Source organism: Melospiza georgiana, chromosome 2 (assembly GCF_028018845.1).
Source record: "Melospiza georgiana isolate bMelGeo1 chromosome 2, bMelGeo1.pri, whole genome shotgun sequence".
In the NCBI taxonomy this organism is placed as follows: domain Eukaryota; kingdom Metazoa; phylum Chordata; class Aves; order Passeriformes; family Passerellidae; genus Melospiza; species Melospiza georgiana.
The window spans coordinates 76,622,252-76,649,329 of record NC_080431.1 but is presented as its reverse complement, the minus strand read 5'-3'; the positions used below and the strand labels follow the sequence as shown (position 1 = coordinate 76,649,329).

At 39.8% G+C, this 27,078-nt stretch overlaps 1 protein-coding gene across 5 annotated transcripts in view; it reads right to left on the bottom strand.

Annotated features, from left to right (window-relative positions):
• The window catches only part of TENM4 (teneurin transmembrane protein 4), a 594,684-nt gene that overhangs the window by 382,957 nt on the left and 184,649 nt on the right, over positions 1 to 27,078 (bottom strand). For all 5 annotated transcript variants that reach the window (XM_058018885.1, XM_058018886.1, XM_058018887.1 and 2 more), the window contains exon 3: positions 6,750 to 6,845. The gene's annotated coding sequence lies outside the window, so the exon portion shown is untranslated. The remainder of the gene's footprint in view (positions 1 to 6,749; positions 6,846 to 27,078) is intronic.

The window sequence follows — 27,078 nt, the reverse complement described above, 5'->3', positions numbered from 1 at the left end:
CCCAGCAGAGCCACATCATTTATACACAGTCTAATATGGGTGAATTAAGATCCTGTAAATATAAACAGCATATTTGGCATTTGCCTGTTGAAGAAGCAAGCTCCTTGGGGAGTATCTTCTATGCCATCTTTGATGGGACAGCCAGAAGAATTATTCCTTAATGCCTGGTAATTACACATGAAAGTGCCAGTTCCCTGGCACAGACAGAAAAAAATGAGGATTGCAGGTGAATTGTATGTTTGCCTCAAACAGTACAGCAAATCTGCATAAGGTTGGCCAAGATAATTTTTATTTTCTCAAAAGGATTGAATGGTCTGTAGGTCTGAGTGCATGCCTCAGGCACGCACCTACCTGCCCCTCCCAATAAGTATCTTGCATTTAGTAATCCTTGAAGAAAAAAAATTGTTTTTATCATGCAGGGATGAACAATCCTCCTCGAGCCAGATGCCCAGCTCAGAAAAACATTTCTTCAGTCTTTGGATTCTCTGTACTTGGGTTGCTGTTCTCATAAGCACTTTTGTTTGTTGGTCCAGCTAGATTTGGGAGATCCTCGTGAGCATGGTTGCATGGAACTTGTCTTTTCTGAGTTGGCCTATAATTCAGAGGTGCTGATATCTCTATTAAAACCCAGTGTAGCTACCTTTACCAACAATACCATGTTAGGTTAATATATTGGCAATATACCAACAGTGTAAGAGTTACCTACACACATAGTATTTATGTATATTGCTAATATTACTAGCACTACACATGTTCAGAATGGTAGTTTCACCTCAGTCAGACTATACCATTTCTGATAACAGGTTAAGTCTGATAAAATAAAGAACGTATTTCTCTGCCTAGACCAGGTAACAGCTGTGTCTGCTTGGCAGAAAGAAGAAAATAAACTATTCAAAAATAAGCAATAGACCAAATTTGCTCTACTTACCAAATTGTTGACTGTCCATTATTATCACTGGTAACACTATGCTGCTATAAGAAAATGGAACTGGGGAAGAATCTCACCTGTGGAAGCATATTTTAAATTGTCTTCTGTACTTAAGCCTGTCCTTCAATGTAGGGCTTAATAGGATTTCTCACAGGAGCTAAACACATGTTGAACAGTTTTACAGCAACAGTACTCAAGGGTGCTTTCTTGTACCAGGTGAAGACAGATTCTGTAACTCACTTTCAATTATTTTTCCATACTTCTCTTGTTTAGATTACCCTGTTGCATAGAAATTAATGCCCCTAGTCACTTTGTTGTTTGTTTTGCCTGACGACCTGCAGGGGCTTCTTAACCCCAGTGAGAATGTACACAAAATACAAACTTCCCCAGCAGCAGAGTTGAGGATAGTCAGACACAGTTGCAAAATTAGCATTAAAATGGGATGAAAAAGCTCTGCTTTTTCACACAGAAACATTTCATGCTCTCCTGCAAAATGGAAAGTATGCTTATGTGCCCCAAAGCAAATTTTGCTCCCTCACTCCACTGTCACCTCACCCTAAAAGTCAATGTCTAATGAGAATCTGCATATTAAAACAAGCCTAGATTGGCACAGATGGAAAATTTGAAAGCTTTGCCATGAACAAGTGAATTTACCTCAGCTATCATGAGTAAGCAAAAGCATTTTCCACTGCCTAAATGGGCTACAGCAGAGTTGGAGAGGGACTTTTGACAAGGGTGTGGAAGGACAGGACAAGGGGAAATTATTCAGACTGATAGAGGGCAGGGTGAGATTAGATATCAGGAAGAAATTCCTCACTATGAGAGTAGTGAGACACTGGCTGTGAAGATGTTGGTCCTCCGTCCCTGGAGGTGTTCAAGACCAGGCTGGATGGGGCTTTGAACCACTTGGTCTAGGGGAAGGTGTCCCAGCCCATAGCACAGGGCTGGAACTAGACAGTCCTCATGGTGCCTTCCAACCCAAACCATTCTGTTAGTCTATGAATTTATGGTTTTATGAAAAGAAAACTGAGATGATAATTCCTGGATGCAAAGTTGCCTTGAGTCCTCAATAAGTTAGCTCTCTGTTCCATGGCTGTGGGTGACAAACAAGGGCTTGCACACAGTCCCCAGTGGTGACACGTGGCACCACGGGCTGTGCTGCTCAATCAGGGCTGCAAAGTAAGGGGTGTCACAGAGCTTTGGCCATGGCACAGAGGGGTTCTGACCAGCTCTTGGACGATGGCACAGTGCTTATAGGAGCTACACATCTGCTGCAAGGGGAAGATATGCAGGCTTGGAGAGGGAACTGAGGATGCACAGCTCCCACTGAGGCACCTGTGCTGTTTGCAGTCACTGGCTGTGACAGCAGCACACACGAGCTGTGTGGGCCTCGTGCATGGCACTGTTAGATAGGTCTATAAAGTACATTATGAGATCATCCAGAGATACACAAAGAAGCCCTGAGTGAAACTCTGTAAGATCATAAAAGCAGTAAAACTGTGCCAGAACATTGGGATGGCTCAGCCTCTTCATGAAGGTGGGGGGTATGGCTAAAAGCTGTCACACTTGCAGGCTGTGGATTAAGCCCATGTCATTATGCTCTCCATATAGCACATAGTTTTCAGAAGGAAAATGCTATGATATTTTGGTGTATTTGTTAAACCTAGGAGATGAGCAATAAGCATCCCCATTTCTCTGAGATACACTATATCTGCAGCTAAAGGCGATTCCCCTGTTATGAAGTTCTCTCTTTTTCCAAACAGAGTAATGATGGGATCTTTGTTATTTCTTTGCTGTTGTGTATCGGTTCTTTGGAGGGTGTGAGATCACATCTCTTGCGTGTCACAATAGGAGGAAAAAAACTGGGCTGAAAATCCAAAGCAAAAGAAAAGCAAAATCTGATGTGTCCAAGAAATGCATCTGCAATTCACTTGCAAATCTAAACAGGGAGAAAATGATTGACAGACAATGTACAAACAGTTCTTGTAATAAACTTTTGAGTTCATACTGGTTTCTACAGCCATCCCCCAGCTGCTGCATACTCCACAGTCAAGTTGCTAATTACAGCCTTCCTGTTGTTTTCCAGTTCCTCCTCTGCTAAATAATGGAAGAATAAAGGTTTAGGGAAACTGATGCACTTGACAGCAAAAATAAATAAGGAAATGAATACATAACTAACTAAATAAATAATTAATCCAGTCATCTCCAAGACAAGGCTCTTCTATCATACCTCCGGTACCTTGAGCCAAACTTCAAGGGTTATTCAAGAAAAATGATGATCTGGCACCTCAGAGAATAAGACATAAGTATCAATGCTTAATTAACACTGCATGACATTAATTTAAATAAATAGAACCTTTTAGAAGGATGTCTCTCTATATTGTGGGTTGAAACAAGATGCTTTGTGGGAAGAATGACAAGCTCCCTAGGATTATGTAACATCTCTATGGTTATAGCACCTGGAGGCTTTGAGTGTATCATGAGCACAACATGTTAGATGCTGTATAAATATACAGTTGCTGAAGATGCTTATCTTGGATTTGTACTGTAAACAAGAAGACATGCCATGCAGTTCTGGTGACAGGTTGATCAAGGCTAAGAAGACAGGGGACCTAAGGAAATTTGAAAACACATTCACATTATTTAGCAGTTTCTAATTTGTTGGGACAAGGGGATTTTTACGAAAACTTATTCCCAAAACTTTATCAATGTAAAGTGCTTGCAAAAGTCCCCAAAGACATAAAAGTTGCCTTATGGTTTAACAGGAAAATAGAAAGGAAAGGAGTGCACAGGTTGCAGCAGAATAGCATGACAGTCAGCAACAACAATCAGTGTTTTCAAGCTGGGTACCAAATACCAACTACCTAATGCCATCTTTCCTCACCTGAGTAAGAGCAGTCTGATCAGCAATGAGCTACAATTTCCACTGAGAGCTGCAGGAGGACAGCAGCTCCAAAAATCATCCTCTTTCCAGATTAATGTTGGTGGCTTCTGAGAAACACTCTATACCCCCTGAGGCATGCTGTTACTTTTAATGAGACAGTAAAATAACAGACCCTGTTATTTGTACTGTTCATATTCATCTTGTGTGTGCATTGAAGAGGGACAAAAAGGTGTTTAGAGGGCTGGAGACCTTCTCCTGTGGAGACAGGCTGATGGAGTTGGGGTTGATCTGCCTGGAAAAGAGAAGGCTACAGGGAGACCTTAGAGCCCCTTCCAGAACTTAAAGGGGGCTATAAAATAGCTGAAAGAAGGACTTTTGACAATGGCATGGAGGAAGAGGACAAGAGGGAATGGCTTCAGTCTGGCAGAGGTCCGGTTTAAATTGGGTATTAATAAAAAATTATTTCCTGCGAGAGTGGTGGGGCACAGCCACAAGCTGCCCAGAGAACTGTGACTCCTCCATCACTGGAAGCATTCAAGGCCAGGCTGGATGGGGTTTTGAGCAACCTAGTCTAGTGAAAAGTGTCCTTGCCCATGGAAGGGGGTTTGGAATTAGATTATCTTTGAAGTCCTTTCCATCCCCAAACATTCTATAATTCCAAGACTTCGCAGATAGTATGGGACCAGCTAGTATGGCATACCTTTGAAGCAGCTCTGGAAAGACTCCTCGAGGGGAAAATGTGCCTCATAGCTGGCATGACTGACTCCACTATCCAGTTGGACATAACTGGGGAAAAATACTGTGATTCCTCCGGAAATAACTGATTTGGATTCTATTATTGACTCTTGACCTTATGTCACTACTCAGATCTCCTGGTAGCAAAAAGGTTATAAAATACATCATGGTTGTAAAAAAACTGCATTTTGAAATGAGTAGCATTTTGTAATGAAAAAGTCTTCAGATTACATTGACAAGTAAGAATTCACCTTCAGTAAAAAGCTATTTAGATATGTCCTCTAAAACTTTTGTCTCTTAATAGAGAGCTTATCATGTGCAGCAACTCCCAGAAATTTGAGAAGTTTTACTTTAGAGATTTCCTCGTCTTTTTCTTACTCCACTCAGCTTTCTGTCACCTCATTATACTGTTACCACTTACTATGAAACCTTGACTTTGAAAACACTTTTTCTCTTTTTCTTTTTTCCTTTTTCTTTCTCTTTGTTTTTTATGCCTAGTCATCTTGCAGTGAGATCTTTCTCAGGGGTTAACTTTTTGAACTCTTGCTACAGACACAACACTTCAGCTCACACCAGCCCTAATACTTCCCTGCTCATGGCAGGAGGGGATTGGAATTAAATGATATTTATGGTCTCTTCCAAACCAAACCTTCCTATGATTCTAAGATTATGGAAAAGAAAAAAAAAAAAAGCAATTTAATTCCTTATAGGAGTACATGGTTTCTCCCTAAGGAGTAATGAACAAAGTCCAGGACATGACTCGTAGGCAAAATTTTCATGCTTTGGGAACTGCCTCTTCTTTCTTATGCCAGTATCTGTGTAGTGCTGGTGATTAAAGCACTGGTGTTCACTAATCACTTTCATTCTGTCTTGCAAGTACACATAATTCTGCATTAATTTAATTTAAATATCACTTTATATTCATGGCTTTGACTTTTAGAACTCCTCCTACTGTACTTGTAGTTTTAATATTAACAGACATTTCTTTCTCCCAACTCATCACTCGTATCAAGATTCCCAGGCTGAGGTGAACATTTGCTGCTTCTTTATATGGCAAGAGCCACAGGTGCCCCAGCTCTTCAGTTCTAGGTGAAAAGTTCTTAACTATCAGCCCTCAGCAACATTCTCCAAGAAAGTGTGTTTTGATTTGAAAGGCAACTAGACAATCTCCAGTGGTCCCTGCCAGCATCAAATATTCCACGATTCATTGATTCATGCTTCTGCTTCTCTACCATTTCCTTGTAATGTTCTGTCTACTGAACAGCCCCAGCTTGCTTGACATGTCCCAGCAATGATCTCCAAGCAACCTTTCCTCTTGATCACTGTGGATAATGCCAATATCCTGTAACCTTGATTATCATCTTCAACTCATGTTCCTGTCCACTCCAGATGCCACTTCGCAGTTACACTGAAGCTACACATACATTCAAAGTATGTTTTGTGTATCATACTTCAAATAATGCCTTTGCTTGCTCTCTACCCATCTAGGTAAATCTCTTATCTCACACCTTATCTTTAAACATGTCAATTTCTGCAGAATTCCTTCCTTTCACTTACATCACAAAGGTAAATTTGCCCTGATGATATTCCCTGGATACAAAGGCCATTTTTCCAGATATAGCATTGAGTTTCCTTCCCCATTTCTATCAAAACTAGGCTGTCTGCATCCGATCAACCCATGTGTTTTCCATGATCTATGCACTGGATTTTCAAATGAGTGCTTTTGTATTTTCTTTCATGCTGATCTCCATAAACAGATATAAAATTACCTTGCTAGTGACTTTCTTTCTCTGCAGCAACATCTAAAATTCTCTGACAAGGACTAGGTTGCAAGTGTGCTATTAGTATTGCCTGTCATACTGATCAGCACTTTCTCATCACATCCAGGGGTCTCCTCTGTGTGTCACTATCCATAGCTCTTGACTTCTACTAAGACGTAAGTAATTTCATGCAGAGAATGTCTGTTTCTAGAGTGCCTGGCACAGCAGAAATGAATCCATGACTGAGACTGTGATGCAAATTATCCTTGTCAGCTAATAAAAATAGACATGGGTCAACAATAGACCCGTTCTAGAGAAATTAGTGAAATTCCTCATTACTCCAATTAGGGAAATCTCCTCAAGAAACATTACAAATATCATAATTTTATTTTAAACAAAAAAACATGATTAAAATATCCCAGGTACTGGAATGAGTACTCACTTTTGGTAGTTGCCTTCTAAGAAATATCTAGGAACAATCCATCAAATGCTTCTTGTAGGATACTGTTTTAACGTAGACGTGTTATTCTCAGTCTACCTGAAAAATATACAGACATAAGAAAAAATCAGTGTTTTGTTCAGTGATTTTTAACTTATTTGCTATAGAAAAAGAAATTAAAACAACTACTTACTGTTATACCGGGTATCTAAAACAGTCATCTATACATACGTGGTTCCTGCTGTAATATCACATCAGCACTACTAGGGTATGCTTAGTTAGCTCATAGAAAGAAATGCATTTGTTAAATACAAACTAAGATTTTTTATACAGCACTCAGAATTGGTGCCTGTCCTTGACCAACTGTGCAAACATCCACATCCTCTTTTTGGCAAGCCAAAAGAGTAATTCATCAATTCCTCTACTGGAGGTTCAAGAGTTTCCAATTAACATAGTAGTTGTTCCTTTCCTCTTCTGTGTTTTCGCAGGCTTCAGAAGGTAAAAATAAAAATATATATTTTTTTAGTTTATATGGTTATCTCAAATATCTAGTTTCTTCTCTTCCTTTGTGAGAAACAAATGGCTGAGATCTTCCACAGATGATCTGATCTTTCTGTTTCCACTTTCACATCAGTAAACTATCCTGTGAATTGTGTGTGGTATCGAAGAGTCCAAATTTAATGATGCGTGTGTCACAAACCTACCACACTACAAGTGGGAGGTTCAACGAAAGTGTAGAGCAGCACTGGGGCTCCTCTTCTGCCTCTCATTAGCTAGTTAGTCTCAAGTCCCTTTTCTTAGCTCCTTTCCTTGTCACAGGGAAACCATGTCCCATATAGACTGGGAAGGCAGAGAACACAGAAAGAGGGTGTGTGTAGTTTCACTGAAAGCCACATTTGTCAGACACATCAGCTCTCACAGGCTACCCACTTTGTTAGATATGCATCTATTTTACATTCACTCTGGTGCACAAGGTCTTGAAGAATTGGAAAAAAAAATAGAAGGCTGAGTGATATGGTAGCATACTGTTAGGGAAGTGGGATTCCATGTCTTTGGCAGCTTCTTTCTGCATATATGGTCCAAAACTACATTGACCTTTGAATCTTGCCAATTGCAAATTAATTTGAATCCAAGCTGTCTATTGAAAAGGTACAAAGGTCACCTTTAAATAGCTGCTCTGCTACATTGCCCTTTACTCCATGGTCCACATCCTTTGTTTTCTTCCAATTAATTCTGCTTCTTCAAGAACACTCCTTGCTGCTGATTGTGCTCTCGTACAGATTATTTCTCCTCCACATGCATTTTTCAAAGCCGCATCTCATTTTGTCATTTCCTGCCTAAGGTTTCTAGTCTCTCTATTTTTGCTGATTTATGCAGTGCCTCCCAATTTGGATCATTTGTGATTTTAATTAACATGTACTCTTCTCCTGTCTTCTGGCTAATGAATGAAGATATTTAAAGAAGACTGGACTCAGGACTGCTCCCTGATGTTCCCCCACTAGAAAACTCATGTGATTCAACACATTTTCATTTATTATCTCACTTCACTAATGGCCCTGTAGATGGTTTTTAATCAACATCACAGAGTCCTTATCTAAGCCAATCTGAATTAATTTTCTGAGTATCTTCTCTTGTTGATGCTCACTTCAAATAGAAGAAAACAAAAGCAGAAGAGGCCATCGCTCACCAGAATGCTTTTCTGTGAGACCTGGAAATGAGGAGGTAATGAGAATAAATTGTTCACTTTCCTCTCTCAGGACTCTTGTAGACTTAGGATCCCCTAAGTCACCATAATACCTATACTACTACTGATTTTCAATATAAGTATGTTAAAACTGTTTGTCAAGGCAGGGAAGTGTTATTATTCCCACTTTGGAGAATAAGCTCCAGCACAGAAAATATAAGGAAGTGGTCTGCTCTGCTCCTTTAGCAGTCATGGTTAGAAACTGAGGGTTTAAGTTTGCTCTTGCATTTACACCTGTCTTCTGAAAGTTACTGTGAGATGCCTACATGTATATCTCTGGGATGACCCATCAAATGCAGCATCAAAATGATTTCATCTCTTAAACAAAAAAATAACCAACCAACCAAACCCAATCCAACCAAAAAAACACAAACCCCTAAACATCAGTACATCTGTATTTATATAATGACCTGAATGCCATTTTGAAAGAACAGGCTCAAATAACATAAAGTGATTTAGAAAAGGTGAGACTCAGGTATTCAGAACATAAAACTGCCTAATCCAGACCACAGGATACAGAATAAGTCTTATAGCGGTACCTGTTGGATCTGGTCCTTAAGTTATTTGGGCATCTCTTTCCCACTCAGCTGAGTTTGAGATATTCCTGAAGTTCTGGACCAAAATGCTTTCTTTGATGCTATACAGGATGTTTATACTGGATTTGAATACAGATCAACAAAGCCTAAAATGGGCTCCCCACCTAAGAACTTCTTTCCTTTCCTATCAAGAGTATAATTATGTCATGTGATGGACATTTCAGCTCCAGTCATGGTTCTGTGTTCCCTAAAAAGTAGGGTCCTACTGACTACATGCACAGCATCCTCCACAGTCAGCTCCTGATAAACAATTTTAATATGTTAGTTACATTCCTTTTGGATGAAAATTAAAAACACCTTTCTGCTACAGCAAAAAGGCATGTATAGCATTGATTTATTTATGTGGGTAATGTATTTTCTAAAATATTAATTGATGTTTCTGAATGAGCTCTGAATTATTTTCAAAATCTTGAAGCTTATGTGTTTTTTAATAAAAGCCAGCAGGACTTATTTAAAATGTTGCTATTATCCCCTCTTCCTACTCATCCTCTTTATAAATCAAAACCCATGGAGAGAAAAACAGACCAACAAAACCCTTCCACACCCATTAAAAAAAAAAAAAAAAAAAAAAAAAAAAGGAAAGTAAAGGAAGAAAAAGAATAAAAGAATGAAAAAGGACAGGGACCAAATATTTCCAGAAGCATCAGCAATCATAAAGAAACCAATCACAAGCTAAGAAATTATCTAAGGGAGCACAGAGGGAGGTAACAATATGAAGAAGACAATTTAGAAAATATTTGCAGGAGCAGAATTTATAAATACTCATTATATCTTTTAAACACATGTCCAAATTAATATGTGTTCTTGCTTCTTCCTTTCCCATTAATATATTTAATGCAAGAGGATATATAGGATAAAATATTGTCACCAATATTCTCTTTTTATTAGGAAATAATTACACAGTTTTTTCACTCCAAACTTTTAAACATGGCCCAGTTGGAAATGAATTGCCTTTGACTTGCTAAAAATAAGCATGAGAAACTTAATCTAAGTCCATCACCACCGCAATTTATACTATACACCACTTCTGTAAGGTGTAATTAACAGTGCATTGCTATAATTTATTATTGGTTTAAAAAGCCTGAAAATCAGATCCTTACAGCAAAATGGGAAAATGGGAAGCTATATGCCAGGCATATTATTGTGGCTTATATTAATTCAGTTATTTTACCTTTGGTGCACATCTATCTATCCATACAATGTGAATGCTCCATTGAGAATGATGCTGGGTACTGAACCTTCGGCTCAATATGAAATATGAACTCTGAAGCATAGCTCCAATAATACTTCCATTTGCATTATTATGATTAACATTCCTCTGAATAGGAAGCATACACTAATATTAATTGCAGAAATAGTGAGATTCCAATTGTCATAAATCACTGTGCAGTGTAAAGCAAGAAAACAGCACAGAAAAACTCTTTTTTGGTTTTTTTTTTCTGAGTTCATTTCAACCTCATTTTAACCAGGCTTATTCATTTGTGTCCATTGACAAGGCAGTAGTTATGCTTTTCTCTTGATTAGCACATTCTTTAGGGTAAGGTCCCAAACAGCTTTCACATGAAAGGTTGAATCCAACAGAGCATGTTTTTTCTCATTAAAGACTTAGCATTCACCCACAGGTAATTTATCACACACATACTCCCTGTCTCACAGGAAGGAGAGTGGCCTTGAAGCCAATGTTCTTGGTCTGATCAGAAGTTTTTTCCACAACAGCTGAAATGAATGCCTTTTCAAAGATGGTGATTGCTGAATTTATTTAGTAAGTGAAAATATGGGAAGGGAAAAGTACAAGGAGACATTTTGCCTTATTTGAAACAATATTATTGCAAAATCTGTATGATCTTATTGAAATTTAATTAGTATATTTATATATTTGTATCAAGTCAACATTTCCCCTTCACTGCCATTTCTTTCTTCCACAGTTAGCAAAACTGTCAATATTCATTGATTCATCAAAGCAAGCAACCCTGACATTTGGTGCATCAGCTTTCATTTGTAACAGGCATACGATGCAATGATTTATTTTGATGTATTACATTTTACCCTACAGAGCATCCAAAAATAAAAATGCTTTCATTAGAAGTGTTGTGAAAACAAGGCATCTTCACACACAAGGAAAGAAAAATTTCTTGTCACCTGTGCTCTTTAGTCCAGACTTTTGATGGTTGGATTGCTTTGGAGTTTGCCTGCTTGGGGGTTTTTCAGACCCCCAAATGTATCATATATTAAAAAAGCAACTGGAGGGTCTAAGCAGTCAGAGCAGAGATTTTCCTAGCTGGTGTCCTGCTTTGATTAACTCACAGTAGGTGAGGTGCCCCTGAATTACTGTGGTATCAACTGAGCTCTTAATGACAGGGCCCACCTTGCAAGACAATGCTTTTCCTGAGACAGCAATTAGTGCCAACCTCAAAGACACCAGAAATGGTCATAGATAGCCTGGCTGCTTGGCTGCCAGCGGGAGGGTGAGGAAAGGTCATGGACATATCCTCACCTAGGACATTCATACTAACTGGCTTTTCTGGCCAAGAATACTTTAGTCCCCATCTTTGCTCCTGATAGGAGAATCCACAAAGCAGTTACACATTTTCAGATAGGAAACATGTTCCAACTGCAAATTCTTTTAGCAGACATTTACCATTAAGTACAGGTTTAAGTCTCACCGGGGACATCAGAGCTTCAACATGTGCTTGAAGTCAAGTGTTCCCTCAGAGGGCTGTGGCTGAATGGGGACAGTCTAATGAACTGGAGATGCTAAGGACCAGGAGTAAATACATATATGCCTGCATATACTGGTCTCTGCTGCTTCTGATTGTGTCTGTGCTGCACATTTCTCTCCAGCTCCTTTTCCATTATCATCCTGTGCTGCAAGAGATGATGCTGACACAGCGACTAAGTGGAGCGAGACAGGAAGCGGAGACAGGACAAGCAGAAATGAGCTGAAAATCATCCTCCCAAATGAAGCCCTGCTCACAGGACAACATCTCATTATTTTGTTCCCCCATGGAGAACAGAAAGGCATGGCTGATGTGTTTGGAGATCATAGGCATGTTCCAAAACGCAGCAAATGAAAGCAGAAGAGAATCTATTTGGGTTATGCAGAGCCAAAGGACAGCCTTCTGTAAGATGGCATTTGCTTTGCAGTGACTGAAGCCCAACCACCACCATAACCTTTTCATTCTCTACAACTCCCTGTAAGGAGGTATTAGCAAGGTGTGGATTGGTCTCTTCTCCCAGGTAACAAGCAACAGGACAAGAAGAAATTGTGCCAGGGGAGGTTTAGATTGAATATCAGGGAAAATCCCTTCATTGAAAGAGTTGTCAGGCACTAGAACAAGCTGCCCAGGGAATTGTGCAATCTTGAACTTCAACAGCCAGAATGGTGCCCCAGTGCAGTGGGTGTTTTTCACATCCCAGTCTGTTCCAGTTCTGTTGTAAGGGCCATTTCACTGTATTTTATCTCTTATGTTTTCTTTGTTTGGTTGTTATTTTTATGGTTTTGGGGTTTTTTTTCCTTTAAAAAGGGTGAAGCTGTTTTTTAAGTAGCTTATAGAAGAGGTCAAAAAAAGGTTACACAGTGGAGGCTTTGGAGGCTTCTCAGAAATAAGATAATTTTCTCGGTGTGTAGTAATTTCAAGTGAAAAATTGGACTTCTAGGAAATGATAACAAAAGTAAAGGATGTTGAATGCATCGCAGAAGAATTACATTTTATTGTTCATCAATGAATTGCAGTGCTGTGCTCTTTGCATACCAAGGTCTTCTTTCTCACTTGAAGGAAGATCACCAGATATGCTTTGTGTGAAAAATTAGCTTTCATGTTCTAGTTTTAACTGTGCCATGCCTAAGTCTCATTTTCTTGCATACGCTTTGGTCATGTATCCAACTAACCTCATACATCTGTATAATAGAAGGCAAAGAGCTATGGCCTAGACTAAGTTACATGTGTAGTTTTAGTTAAATGAGTTACCAGTCAGTGAGTCTCACCCAAAGATATGTTTTCTCAGTGTAAATGAATAACCGCTCCACCAGTCATTAATTTTAATGCTGCACTGACAAAGGCTGAGCAGCATTTCAGTAATGACACTGTTCAAAATATTGCAATACACCACAATAAAAAATGTGGTAAATAACTTATTTTATCAAGCCAGGAGAACTCAAGGACGAAATATCCTCTTCTGGTCAATTGGAGCAAAGAAACAGGGCATTTCCATCAGCCTGCAAAGTTGCAACCTTGATTGAGCTGCTTCAATTGTGCAAGTTTCACTCAGTGAACTCAGATTTCAGGTGGACAAAGAAATTGTATCAAAAGGCAACAACTTCTCTCTCACAGAAAACTTGGTCCTCTCTTTGCCGAGTTTAAAATTAACACACCATACTATGAGGAACTGGAACATGCTGTCCAGAGAAGTTGTGGATTCCTCCTCCTTGGAAGTGTTCCAAGACGAATTGGATGGGGCTTAGAGCAGCATGGTCTAGTGGAGGGTGTCTCTGCCATGGCAAGGAGGTTGGAACTAGACAATCTTTATGGTTCTTTCCAACCCAAAACATTATAGGATTCAATATCCATCTGATCAACGCTTGTAAACATTTTAGAAAGCCATCATTCTTCCACATGCAAAACCTTTTTTTGGATTGTACTTCAAAATTTGCTTTGACATGCTCATAATGCATATAGCAAAATTCAAAGCATTAAAATACGCCTTTTATGCAATAGCATAGCCAAAATAAATATTTTCCAGGTCTACTGTGGAAAAAAAGTCTTCTCTGGCTTCCGGATCATTTTTTCAGCTACTTCTTTATCTGTGGGAAAAATATTTTTTCTGTTGAGTTCATTTAATAAGTAAAAACATTTCTTCTGGCCTATTTGAACTGCGTATTTAAAATGTCATTGTAAAATAAAGAGTTTTTGTATTGCCTAGAAAAGTATCACAGTATGTTGTCCAGTTCACAACAGATGTTTCTGTAATTGTTCCTTGATTCTGTGGTGGCTTCAGGTCTTTCAGCAGAGCCTTGACCAGCAATAAAATGTAATTTGACCATAAATACACTTTTCGTTAAAGCTGTTAAATGGAAGGAATTGTCTTCCCTTTTATCCACTGCTGATCTAATCCAAAACCCTTCCAAAGCTTTCAAAGGATGGGTAATTGCTGCCCCTATTTTTTTTTTTTTTTTGCCAGAGGGTAGGTAAGCTGACATTGAGAAGTTTAGAGGAGCACAACTATTGAGCTCAAGGATGGAAAACTTGACCCTAATAAAGGCTGGAAATTGTGGACTAAGCTATATGGACCCCATGTTTCTTGTAAACTATGAATACTGCTGCATCTTACAGATCCAATCTGGTCATTTTCTAAGTAATTTGTACATTTGAACTTTGACATCCTCTGGCTTGGAAATATTGAAGAAAAGTGGGAATTCTCTGCAAAGTTTTTATGTCACTTGCCACTGATAGTACTTTCACCTCAAAAAATCCACTGAAAAATCTGTCCTGGCAAATTTCTTAAGGGTAGAATACAAAATACGTGACACCAATGATTAACAAGATGTACAAAGTGAAAGCTCTCAGTATAACCATTGCATCAAATTACTGATACCTGAAATGGACATTAAATAATATTTGAACATATTTTTAAAAGCTGTTTTCTCAGAAATTAAAAAATTATATTGCTTCTAGAGTGGACCAACAGGTAGTAGGTCAGACAGTTGCATTAATAAGAACAATACAATGTGAACAGAGGGCAAGGACACTGCTCCTGAATCTGAGTGCTTCTGTGTTGGGAGGATGTGCTCCTCGCCCTTGACTCCTCCCTTCCTGGTGCTGTAACACTGCTAGGGAGGGTGCTGAGAAAGGGAAACACTCCTGGTGGATTGTGCAGGGACTTGTGATTCCTGCTCCTGTGCCTCTCCCTCTAGCTCAATGTGATCACACCCCAAGACTTGACAGGCCTAACGGGGTATGGGCAGTGCTTTACAGGTGTCTGACCAAGTGTGCTTCTGACCCTGAGAGATGTCACCACCTATGTCAGGCATCTTCTGGGCTGGTGGGTCAGACACGTCACTTAAGGAAGACCTGCACCTTTCCAAATCAGTAAAGAAAGACCAGGTTGGATGTCCTGGGACATCCCAAATGAATCAAACCTTTAATTCATCAGAGGATACATTCATAGCTGTATTCTACCTCTGCAGCCCACAACACATTATGTCTACCCTGTTGCTGTGTGCTTGGTAGGCTGTCCTGCTGGCCCTCATGCTGAGGCAAATGTAGGCATGCTGTGATGCCCTCTCTGGAAACCATGGAAGAATTTACCTCATGTATTTAGGCAGCATATTGACATCTGAATGGCTTTAACGGGAGTCTCTACTGCAAGGGAGCAATCAAGGTTAGAGCTATGAAAAGGCTTTCATTTGTGATGACAGGAGAAGTCTGTAGCCTCTGAATGCCCTTTGCTGCCTACTTTGCCTATTCTGAAAACCCAGGGTGAATAATTTAGATACTTCTGGAAAATTGCAAGAATGAGGCGGTATTAAAAAAGGTCGAATCATACACATTTATTTATGTGGCTGGACACACACACACACAAACAAATGTATCTACATATATGTACATACACACATGCACATATATATGCACATAGTGAGATTTTCTGTTCTCCAAATAACTACAAATAGCACATGAGGGCTGAACAGCTGGAGCTAGATTGGTATAGTGTACTGTACTGTAGTGACTCAGCACAGGAGCATTTAATTTCCTCCCAGAGCCAGGATGTCTCTCCTTCTCAACTGGAAAGACTGGGGTGGCTGACCTGCCTTTATTTCTTACTGAGTATCTCTGATGACACCTTGTAAGGAAGATTCTGTAGATAAGAATTGCAGCATTTTTCTTAATTTCCCTTAAAATAAATTAAAAATGGGTATTCAGAAGAACTCAAACCTCACAATATTCACACTCAAATGCAAATATCCCACTTAGTTCCTGTGCCATGAGAAAAGCCCCATCACTAACCCTCTATTCGGACCTTCTTTCTATGTAACCCCTTAATTAAACAGGAGCACATATTTTTGCATGTGCTGGGACAGCAAGAAGGAACCTGTTTAATGAGATGCCATAACAGCCCCTCCACCTGACTTGTCACAAATATCTTTACAGCTGTGCTTGTACCAGGAAAAATTCACTGAATTCAGGAATAGTTCACTGAATTATTTTTTGTAATCAGCCTTACTACCATCCCATCCCTGCCCAGCTAATAAATTGTATAAAAATAACATTTCTGCTTCTATAGAAAATTGTAATTCTCTAATGGCAAAAGCATCCCTTATCCAAGCTACCTCTCAGGACAATATGTTGTACAAATGACATTAAGTTTTGACTTCAGCTACTCTTCCACATTTAATTTGCAAGAAGAGTGTCAAGCTAATGTTATCATCTCAAGTAAATTGATGGGATCTTTCCGCGCACAATAGAAGTTGAATAAAAGCAGAGGATCCTCATGCATCCCTCTTGCTCAGCTGCCAGGACTATATCCCTCCTGCTGCTGTGTAGTGTAGCTTGGTATTTTACTTCTTATCAATAGATCTCCATCATTCTGAATGAGAATGACGATCCCTCAGACCTGGTTTTTAAAGCAAACCTATATCCATAGGAGCAATTAGTCCCCCGCTGTGAGTTTAGACACACCAGCTCCACTGCAGCTGCTGTCTGTTGCCAGCACTAAATTTTCCTCAGTAGTGGATACCCGTGTTTAAACACTTTGATCTTCTTTATCTCAGCCAGGAGATTTGAAAGCCTCCTGGTTAAACAAGTTTTCTTTTGGATGAAACTCCATCTCATCCACCATTTCAGTGCGGATCCAAAACATTTGTGCTTTATTTACTGGAGGGGCACAGTCTTTTGAAATGGCTTCTCACATCCTCTCAGGAAGACTTTTTTTTTCATTCCCCCCTAACGCTGAGCTTAAGTAACAGTACTTCAAACAGCAAATAAGAGGCACAAAGGGGACTCAGTCTTCTACGTAGCAATTCAAAACCATCTTAATCTCCATCATGCACTTTCTGATTTTCTTTTTAATCTCCCGCAGCACAGTGTGCACCAAACACAGCTGAGAAGTTGCTGTTTAAGCTGCCTTATTACTGTTACGCTACGAAAGCTTAACTCCTGTTTGGAAGAGATGAGCACAAATGAACAAACACAAGGGAACAGGCATCTTCAATGTGGGTACAGCAGAGTAGTTGACAGAGGATAAGAAATAGTGTTGGGCTGAGGTTTATTCTGTTTTCTCACTTCACAAGCAGCCACAAGTGAACTATTAGTGATGTGAAACTGCTGAGCAGGGAAAAACATGGGGTGACTGTTAGGCTTATTCCTCCAACCACTGCAGAATTCCTGATTTTCCTAGCCAAACTAACTCTTTCCCTCTTTGCGTACCATAGGGTTGATACAGCTGTGAATAGGGAATCCAAATCAAATCTCATTAATGAAATTATTTACCTGAGCTTTGGATTGTAGATTGATTTACCACCAAACTGACTAAATTTATTCTCATATAAAATGTTACCTCCAGTGATAAAAACAAGAATTACACTGCTTGTAGAGCTGATGGAAAGAGGCAAAGAACAAACCTTACTGCAGCCTTTCAGAACTTAAAAGTGGCTTATAAGAAAGATGGGGACAGACTTGAGTAAGACCTGCAGCAATGGGACAAGGGGTAATGAATCTAAATTAAAAATGGGTAGATTTAGAGTAGGTAGAAAGTTTTTTACAGTGAGGGTGGTGAGACACTGGCACAGGCTGCCCACATAGGTGGTGGGTGCCTCATCCTTAGAAACATTCAAGGTCAGGACTGCAAGGCTCTGACCAATCTTGTATGGTGGAAGATGTGTCTGCCCATGGCAGGGGTGTAGAATTAGATGACTGTTAAAGGTTCCTTCCAACACAAACCACTCTGTGATTCAGTGATTCCAGAAGGAGCCCAGAGAGTTTTACTGATATTAAAACTTTCTGAATGTTAGGGTCATATTAAAAGGGCTGTGCTCTTATCAAAATACTTGCTCAGAAATGCAGAAAAAGCATTTTCCTTCACCGCAGTACCAGGTGCTGGCAGTGGCACAGAAATAACAGAACAATTGGAATAAACAGCATAATTAGAGACTTTGCCTTTTTTTTAAGGGCTTGCTCCCTAGGCATGATTTTAATTCTACAGACAATCAGAAGAGTTGATAGAGAGACAGATAACTGAGTCAAAACTAGGTGAATTTTGTTTCTGCTGCAGTTTGAGTGCTCCCACCCTGCACCAGCTGGTTTTATTACGCAGGTGGATGGAATGTGTTCTGCTCCATTTCCAAGGGAGCCACACAAGCCTAGCATAAATCAGTCAGCGAGTACCTTGAACCACACATATTAGGAATGTAAGCAAGAGGAATTCCAAAATGAAGCATGTTTAGACAAAGAGGCAATTATGGCACAGAGAGGAAAGGAGTGTAAAAATTTCATCTGGAATCAGGGATGGAGCACAGTAGCACAAAGAGGTGGAAAGTCTGATTCTTTATTTATATAGGCGCATAAATGGGGTGATTTTAATCCCCTGCATATGATATAGCAATATCTATTAGAAGTGAATATCACAGACTGATTCCCAAAGAGTATTTAGGAGACTCGTCTTACAATATCCACACAGTTCAATGAGGCAGACTCAGGTCTCATTTACAAAGAGTCTGCCCAGGTGTGCTTTTATGGACATTGGAGTTACGCAGAATGGAGGCAAATGATACATAAATGTCGTGCGTTTGCACTGCAGACAAAGGAGGGGTGAACAGAGCTGCTCGTGTCGCTGCATGCTGCAAGCTTGACCATAAAAATGCATTCCCAGTGGGTCAGCACCTGTTTAGATAAATGGTTTACTTGAAATACACAATGCAGGAGAGCACGCTCATTTATCCATATGGCACTAACACGAATTGCCAGCTGTGGCCAGTCGTCCAATATGTTCTCTCTCCATCTATGACATATGAAACCATATGGAATCATCTATCCATTAGGAAGAGATCATTTTCAGACAGGAAGGTTTTCTGACACAATTATTAGCTGCGGCGTTCTTGACCAGGAACAGGCCGAAATAGACAGGAAACAAAAAGAGGCTTATGCTGTCTTAAAGGGTCATGTGAAGAATTTTCTGTTTTTAAATTCATCTTTAAAGTTTCTCTTTTTTTTTTTCTTTTTTTTTTTAAAGAGTGCCTTTTATCTCTCAGCCTAATGTCATTCTGCTGCATGAGATGCCTTTCTCTTCACCCATTTCTGCAGCAAGTAATCATGGCACAGGAGGCTACTGGCTTCTTTGGAGCTTGGGCTTGACTGGGGCCAGCAGGCAGGTACATGACTTGCTGGAAACAGCCTCTTTTAGGAGTAACTGCTCAACACCCTGTTCAGCAAATAAGTGGTCCCAAAACTGTGACTCAAATGTACTTCGTTCCCAAGCGTCCTCGTCTACACAATGTAGACTTTGCTCTGAACTAATGCTAAACACCGTATATCAGCATAAAATCAAAGGAAAACAGCGTCAAAACAGAGTCACTGGCTGAATTCAATAATATCTTTATTGAGACAGAAAATCCTATTAAGGCAGTTCGCCTGCTCTGAATCTGGAATAACTCAATTACTCTTGATTTGCACCAATGCAAATGAGATGAGAATCTGCCCCCAGAACACTTGGTAGCTATGCTCATTGACATGATCAGAAGTACAGTGTTCCCTATAATCAGCCTTGGTTTACCTCTAATGGATATAAGCAGAGACAAGAGCCTCAGGCATTTCAGGCTGTGGAGTGAATAGCTGATCCCTGTCTGCTTGTAGAGTATGCAGATTATGTATGGGGAATCAGAGAGGCTTATTTTGGAAATTAAGCAGCCTCCAAATGAGTCTGAAATCCAGAATTATTTCTTAACGGCAGCATTTACAGGTAGAGGATCTCTCCTCCCATATGCATTGCATCTCACCTAATCCAGCAGAAACCTTCTGAGTTAAATCAGCATGCAATGAAAATAAGCTCTGACCTTTGGTACAGCCCAGACTATCCATGGAAGAGAAAGACAGCATAATTACTACTAACTTTAAAGCTAAACTGGAAGTAAGAAATCCTTTGATCTAGCACCCTAGTACTTGAAACAAGGTTCAGGCTCCTACATCCAGTGATTAGAGATAGACCAGTCCACAGACAGTTCAAAACTCAGTTGTGCCAACTGCAGACTCAATAGATGATGCTAAACACAGGTAAAATTTTGTAAAATGATTGGTTACAGTCTTCTGCTTAACACATCAGGGGCCCATATCCAGTCCTTTTCTTCCCCTTCCTGTTTTATAGGAGTTGAGGAGATAGATCTTTTGAAAGGATTTGGATCTGGGTAACAAGTTTTGTGTTTTCCTGCTAACAGTGTCATATCATGTATTCTGAAAGAGAGAGATAGAGAGCTGCTTCTCATACCAACACAGGCCACAGTTAGGGAAGTAAATGGGAAGGCGGGATGAAGACAAAATATATATATATTTGTAATCTATCTATCAGAACACAGTAAGAAACACCAGCCAAAAACCTTTGCAAGCAGTCTAGAGGCTACTCACACCATAACAAAGCAATTTCATGTGCAGTAAGTGGAGATTTCAGGCAACTTTTTCCTGGCTAGATGTCCATATGCAGAAGGTGACCACAACAAACACAGTAAGTGAGAATTCATATAAAACACTTCAGAGTGTTTTAGGCACCTATTTACAAGCAACACAAAGCACATAAAATCAGGAACCTAAACCTTCTGCTAGTTAATGCAGAAATTTCCAGATAAGGTAACACTTAAAATTAGTATTTAACTAACAGATGGCACAGATAGCCCAGTAATTGTCCATTTTGCTGACAAAATAAGGAGACAATGACTCAGTCTTGCCTAGAGACAGCACTAACTGGGAAGCAGGATACACCGATTTGTTTCCTGTCTATATGGAATGAGCTACACACATTACTATTTTCAGGGACATTAGCCCATAGTTTTCCAGTCCTTTTCTGACACTGCAGTTCAGATAATAAAGGATGCTGTTGACTGTCTACTAGTTACAAGCACTTGTTCCAGCACTTCTCTCTTTTTCCCATTACCAGGAACACTTTTGTGATGTATCTGATGCTTATGATGTGTTTCTGAATATCTGATTTTCTTTCCCAAGCTACGATGATATGGAGCAGTACTGGCATATTGGCATCTCAGAAGGTTTCTAGTATTCCAGCTTGCAGGTTGTGATCCCCGTTCTTGTTGCAATGGCTTACTTATTTTTTTGACATCATGACAATTGTTCTCCCACTGATGATTTGCCTTTCTTTGGTCCTTTAACTGCTTATACTTGACATGTCTTCATCATGCATACCTGACATATTTTAAACACCACATGCAAGCATCTCACCAGAGGAGCAGTTTAGCTCAATGCCGTGTCATGCCATGCCTTAGTAGTTCAACCCATTGTTTTCCCAGATTTAAATCCATACCCGCAATTTTCTCACTCATATTTGTCACACTCTGCCAGCCACGAAGTCAACACACCACTTCAGCTCTCAAATGTATATCTCTACTTTAGGCTAAAATTTAAACCAAAATGTTTCTTAAAGCTACTAGTGTATTGGTTAGGACTGTGGAGATCATAATCAATCAGAAAGTCATAAAACAAGATAATTCATAGGCTTTGATCCATTTTTATGCACAGACAGGGTGTTTAAAACATACAGATCTATAGAAATATTCCACATAGCCACCAAAAGTTTATAAACTGGCATTTGCTGCTTTTATAACTATATTTGACCAAAACATCCTAAAAATTCAGCAACATTTAGAGGTTGTTGTTACAACCTAGCATATTTGCTGGGAATTTATAGGATTATTTGCTTTGTTCAGTCTTTTGCTGATTCTACACCCACTACAAATGAGCACTATGCCATTGGTGCCAACCTGAAAGAGTATTCTGAGAACATGGATAGTAACAGAATTTATCTCAAGCACAAAGCTTTGCGGATATATAAAGCATTAACAAAGCCTACATCCTGCACAGACCATGCTCTCCAACTTGAGTAATAATCTCTTCTACAAAAAGGTTGCCTTCCCACTTACAGGAGCAACAAGCTCCGGAGCTGCCCAACAGCTGACTTGAGAGCCGTTGCACTAAAATCTGGAGGAAGAGTCATCAGAAGTTGTCTGCTTTAATATTTGTCACATTTAGCCTTTAAAAAAATCTTCCAGGTACATTTATTCTCACAATTTTTTTAACATCTCTGGTCACAAGTCAAAGCCAACTTCCCAAATGTGGCAGAAACTATATCAAACTGTAACAGGACCTGAATTCCTTCTTATATCTGTTTTATTTAGTGATTGGGAAGAAGATGTCCAAGACATACTACAAGGTGGATCAGTATGGAAGTGTTGTTTCATTCTGCAAAACTAAAGATTCCAGCCAGCTACTCTTTGAGAAACCCCTGGAACAGTTACTCCCCAGAGCTGCAAACAACAAACCAGACCTTTAGACAGGTGGGGCGTAGCCAGAATTACCCCTGGTTTTCATTAATTTCAGTAGAGATGCATTGACACTGACATGGAATTAGTGTGAAGAGTAGTTTGTCTCTTATTGTAAAAGGCCAGTGCCATCCAGATTCAGGGATGATACCTGCATCTTGTCCATTGCCATCATTCAACAGAATTATGACTCATCTTTGCCTCCTATTCCTTTCCCCCTTGTCTACTGAGATGTGATGCCTTCTGGGACAGGGTCTCTCTTATACACATTTAGCTGTGGGCTGACGTTGCCTGAAACTACAGCAGCATCCAAGTGCTGTGGTGGTGTTCAAATACAAATACTCAAAACAACAGCAAAATGTCTACACCTACATAATATCTTTTCTGTGTGGAAAAGGGAATAAGCTGCAAAAGTCAAAGTCAGGTCTGCTGTGATACAGTACCATGGTTTGTAACAGTACAGTTATTTTAGCAGAATATTTATATTCTCAGAAGACATAGTTATACTGTTAAAAAAATCCAGTCTGTGCTAGAGTAGAATCTCTCACAATGCTGCTGCAATCTTGGCTGGTACCTGTGGATTGTACTGCAATGAAAATAATGAATAATAAAAAGTAATAATTGAATGTGAACTGCATGCACTGGGCTGTCATGTGTGGGCAATACAAATGACTTGCAGAAATTCTTCCTGCTCCTCTGTATTCTGCTCTTGGTGACAAGCTCTTTGTCAACTTTTCCTTCACTGTTAGCAATGAAAATGTGCATGTGTGGCAGCCAGTAACTCAAGCTTCCCATGGGGACAGTTAATTCTCTGCTCCTTGGTCCTGCGCTTATTTCCCTCAGTCACTTTTCCCCTACGGATCCAGTAACAGAGCAGAAAACGTGCCGGAAAGAGAATGAGAGCAATAATTAACCACAAGGAATGAAGGAATGGAACTGCTTAGAAAGCGCAAGAAGCAATGGCATGTCAAACAGCAAAACATCACTGCCTAATGGTTTAAACAAGGAACATGAAAGCCTTGCTCTTTCCTTTCCAGTGACACAGGAGTCTCCCTATCCACAGAAATATCTCTCTGTTAAAGGATAACATTAAACAATCCAATCTTTAATAAGCCACTGGAAACCCAGAGGCACAAGACAGACTGCCTTTGTTTATCACAGCCCTTATATGCTCAGAGGTCTTCAGATGAATGAGGTGCCAGACAGCAGTCTGGGGGGACTGGGGGTATTAACTCAACACCCTCCATCAGCTTCACAAAACCATCCCTCCATGCACTCAGACCCCACCCTGGCTTTCCCACACTGGCTGAGGATAATGAGGAAATTATTCCAAAACTATAGAGTCTAAAATAAATTTGCTTCTATCTGAAAGTCAGATTTTATGCCATATATTTATACTTTACATCACATTTTTACAGGATCCACATGCAGAGGAAAAAAAAATCTTACCATTTATGAGTTCAGCAGTAAAACTCCAAAGGAGTTACTCACTTGCCAAATAGGGGCTTCTAGTTTTGATTGAGATCTCCTGGGGTGTCCCACAGCTTGTTGCCTATCTCATGTCCACCTTCTAGAACACCTTATGGCACCTCATAAAGCAGTGAATGCCTGTGTCAGGTACTTGAGCTCTTCAGTATATTCCAGGCTACAGTTTTACCCCAAGGCTAGTTTGTGATGAGATGGCAGAGTTTGCAGAAAGTTTTCTTTTCTTGCTTGGATCACACTGACAATTAGTCCTTGGAGAACAAAACATTGCAGAGGCAGGACAAAAGCATGTGAACAGCACAGAGCTCATTTCCTCTCTGGCTGGCACGGGGAGCAGATAGAGCTTTTAAACAGCGAGTGTCAGAAGAAAAACTCTTAGGTCTGGATGTCAGGTCTTAAAATTTTTTCTTATTTGTAGGCTGAAAATTCAAAACTGTAACCTGTTAAATAGGGATTTGCCTAATACCTCATATAAAGCTCACTGAGTTTTGCTCTAATGCCAGTTCTACACCTGTGTAACAGTGTTGGCTTCCACATTTGCAGCACTGGGGCACCAGCTCTACCTAATTTAATTGCAAGCATTAGATCAAGCTGCAGAGACACACTTTCAAGAACTGGGATGTTTGAAGATCCATCCAAATCCTTGATCAAGACAAAGCAACCCCAAGCTACCTGTTTCATGTTTCTCTTTCAACAGCAAACTAACACATTTGGGAAAAAAATGAGGCTTGTGCACTGTTCATAAAGGCTGGGCAGGCAAGCTTTGCCAAGAACTTTTTTCATATCCAGCTCCACGTGCAGCCACCTGGGAGCTGCTTGACTCCCAGGCTTGGTGGAAATCATGGCAACTTCCCAAACACCTAATATGCTTGTTCTAAGAAAACAGACCCAGTTTTTATCTTTATCTTTAAAAGTGAAGCAACCCAGAGCTCTGTCCCATTAGCTACACAGGACAGATAAGTTCAAAAGCACTTTGGCAGGGAACGTGTATCTGACACCCTTCCTATAAATGATGCCTCTTCAAATAGGTTCCTAAGCTAAACCTATAATAGGACTTTGTTAAACAAAAGGGGATTTGTGAAGGTATGTGGCAAAAATCGGCCAGATGATAAAACAGATTATGCCTAGAAAACTCCTTTGAGCTTACAGTTCATCTAGCTGGATAATCCCATGTATGAAGGCGGGACCTAAAAAGGTGGTGAAGCCTTATGTAAACAGGTAAGCAAATCCCTGCACAAAGCATGAGCCCTCTCTGGAAGCTGTAACGGAGAATCAAATGCATGTGGGCTGGGTGTGAATTCCTCATTTGCACCAGGACAGCAGTGTATAACAGCCTCCTTTGCTCAGCCTCACTCCTCACACTTGCAGAATAAAGACTCACAAAACCTTTAAAGACGCCAGGACGATGTTTACATCTTGCTACAAGGAGCAGCGAGCAGCAAGATTTTGATCAAGAAAATCTTCTTCAGAGTAAAATAATCACATGAAGGGGGAGAGAGAAAACAGACTGATTGTAGTGTGATAGAAATAGATACTATGATTTTTCTTGAACTTACAGAGTTAACTTTTGAGAAATTGCAGAACTTCCAAGGGTTAAGAAAACCTCCAGTAGAGTATGAGCTTATACATGATCAATTTGTCCAACTTTTTGTTTTCCCTTTCTTACAGACCTCTTTGATGATTTTCAAGGCAAAGAAAGCCGGGCATTTTTTAGAAGGGGGCATCATGGCGAGGGAAGGGTTACAACAACAGATGCCCCACATTTGAAGTGCTTCTCTAAGCCTCTGTATGCACACAAACAAGAGATGCTGCTGAGCCTCTCTTCACATTAAAAAAGATAAAATCAGGTCACTTAAGACAGAGAGAAGAAAGAATGAGACGAAAACACTGCTCAGAAGTCACCACTAAGGGAACATCATGTACATATAAGAGTAATGCAAAGGGAAAAGTAAAATTCCTGCAGACTTCAGCTCTTGCATGAATTCTCTCTGTTGCTATGAGAATGATTGGGGTTTTTTTCCAGCCTTTCTTTCCCCACCTACAAAACGGGGACAGCACTTACATAACCACTTTGCAAAGTGCATAGGAGGATTAGCTGGCTGTCATCTGTCATATGAGCAGACCTATGAAAGTGCGAAGGAGTATTTTTAATAAATACCTCATTACCTTGTTATATTTTTGACTTAAATTCTTCCCAGGAAGGTCAATTGCATTTTTTTTTCTGCCATCCTCCCAAAAATGGGCAGACCCCTTAACTATCTCATCCCTGATGAGCCATCTTTACCTAAAATAACTTGCACACAACATGATGTGTTTCTCTTGGTCAGTCACGTATGCAAGTCACAGTGAGCCACACATTAAACAATAACAGATTGATTTGTTTTTTAATAATCTGACCTTGTTTGATCTGGACAGGCAATGGTGTTTTACATTCTGTCATGCTACAAACATGACAGGCTATGGATCCTTGTTATGCTGCTGTGAATATTGAGTGATTCAAGTGAAGGATTCAGAATTCCACCACAGAAACAGAAATCAAAATAACTGTAAATAATGTGGGGTATTTAAATAACTTGGAAGTGGCTGCAGCCTTACTCTTCAGGCTTTAACCTGCACAAGCCCATGAGATTTTGTGCTCTTTGCTGCTAAGGACTGGGGCAAATTTCCATCATACGCAAAGCCTATTTCATTTGTTCTAATCAAGTTGACCTGGATTTACTTGGCTTCCTCCAAGCAAAATTCACTGTACTGCTCAAGAAAAAGAAAAAACCAAAACCCTCACAATATCTGCCAGATGTAGTGACCCTCAACTAAAAAAAAAATAAATTCATCAGCATATTATTTTATTTCTTTAGCTGATTTGCTTTTGTCTCCTAAAAGCCTCTGGGACACAAAGCCAGCACTAACTTTTGTCCCCACCACAATGCTCAGTGATAACATTAGCTTGACCCACTTGAGTGTTGCAATGAGTTATGGTAA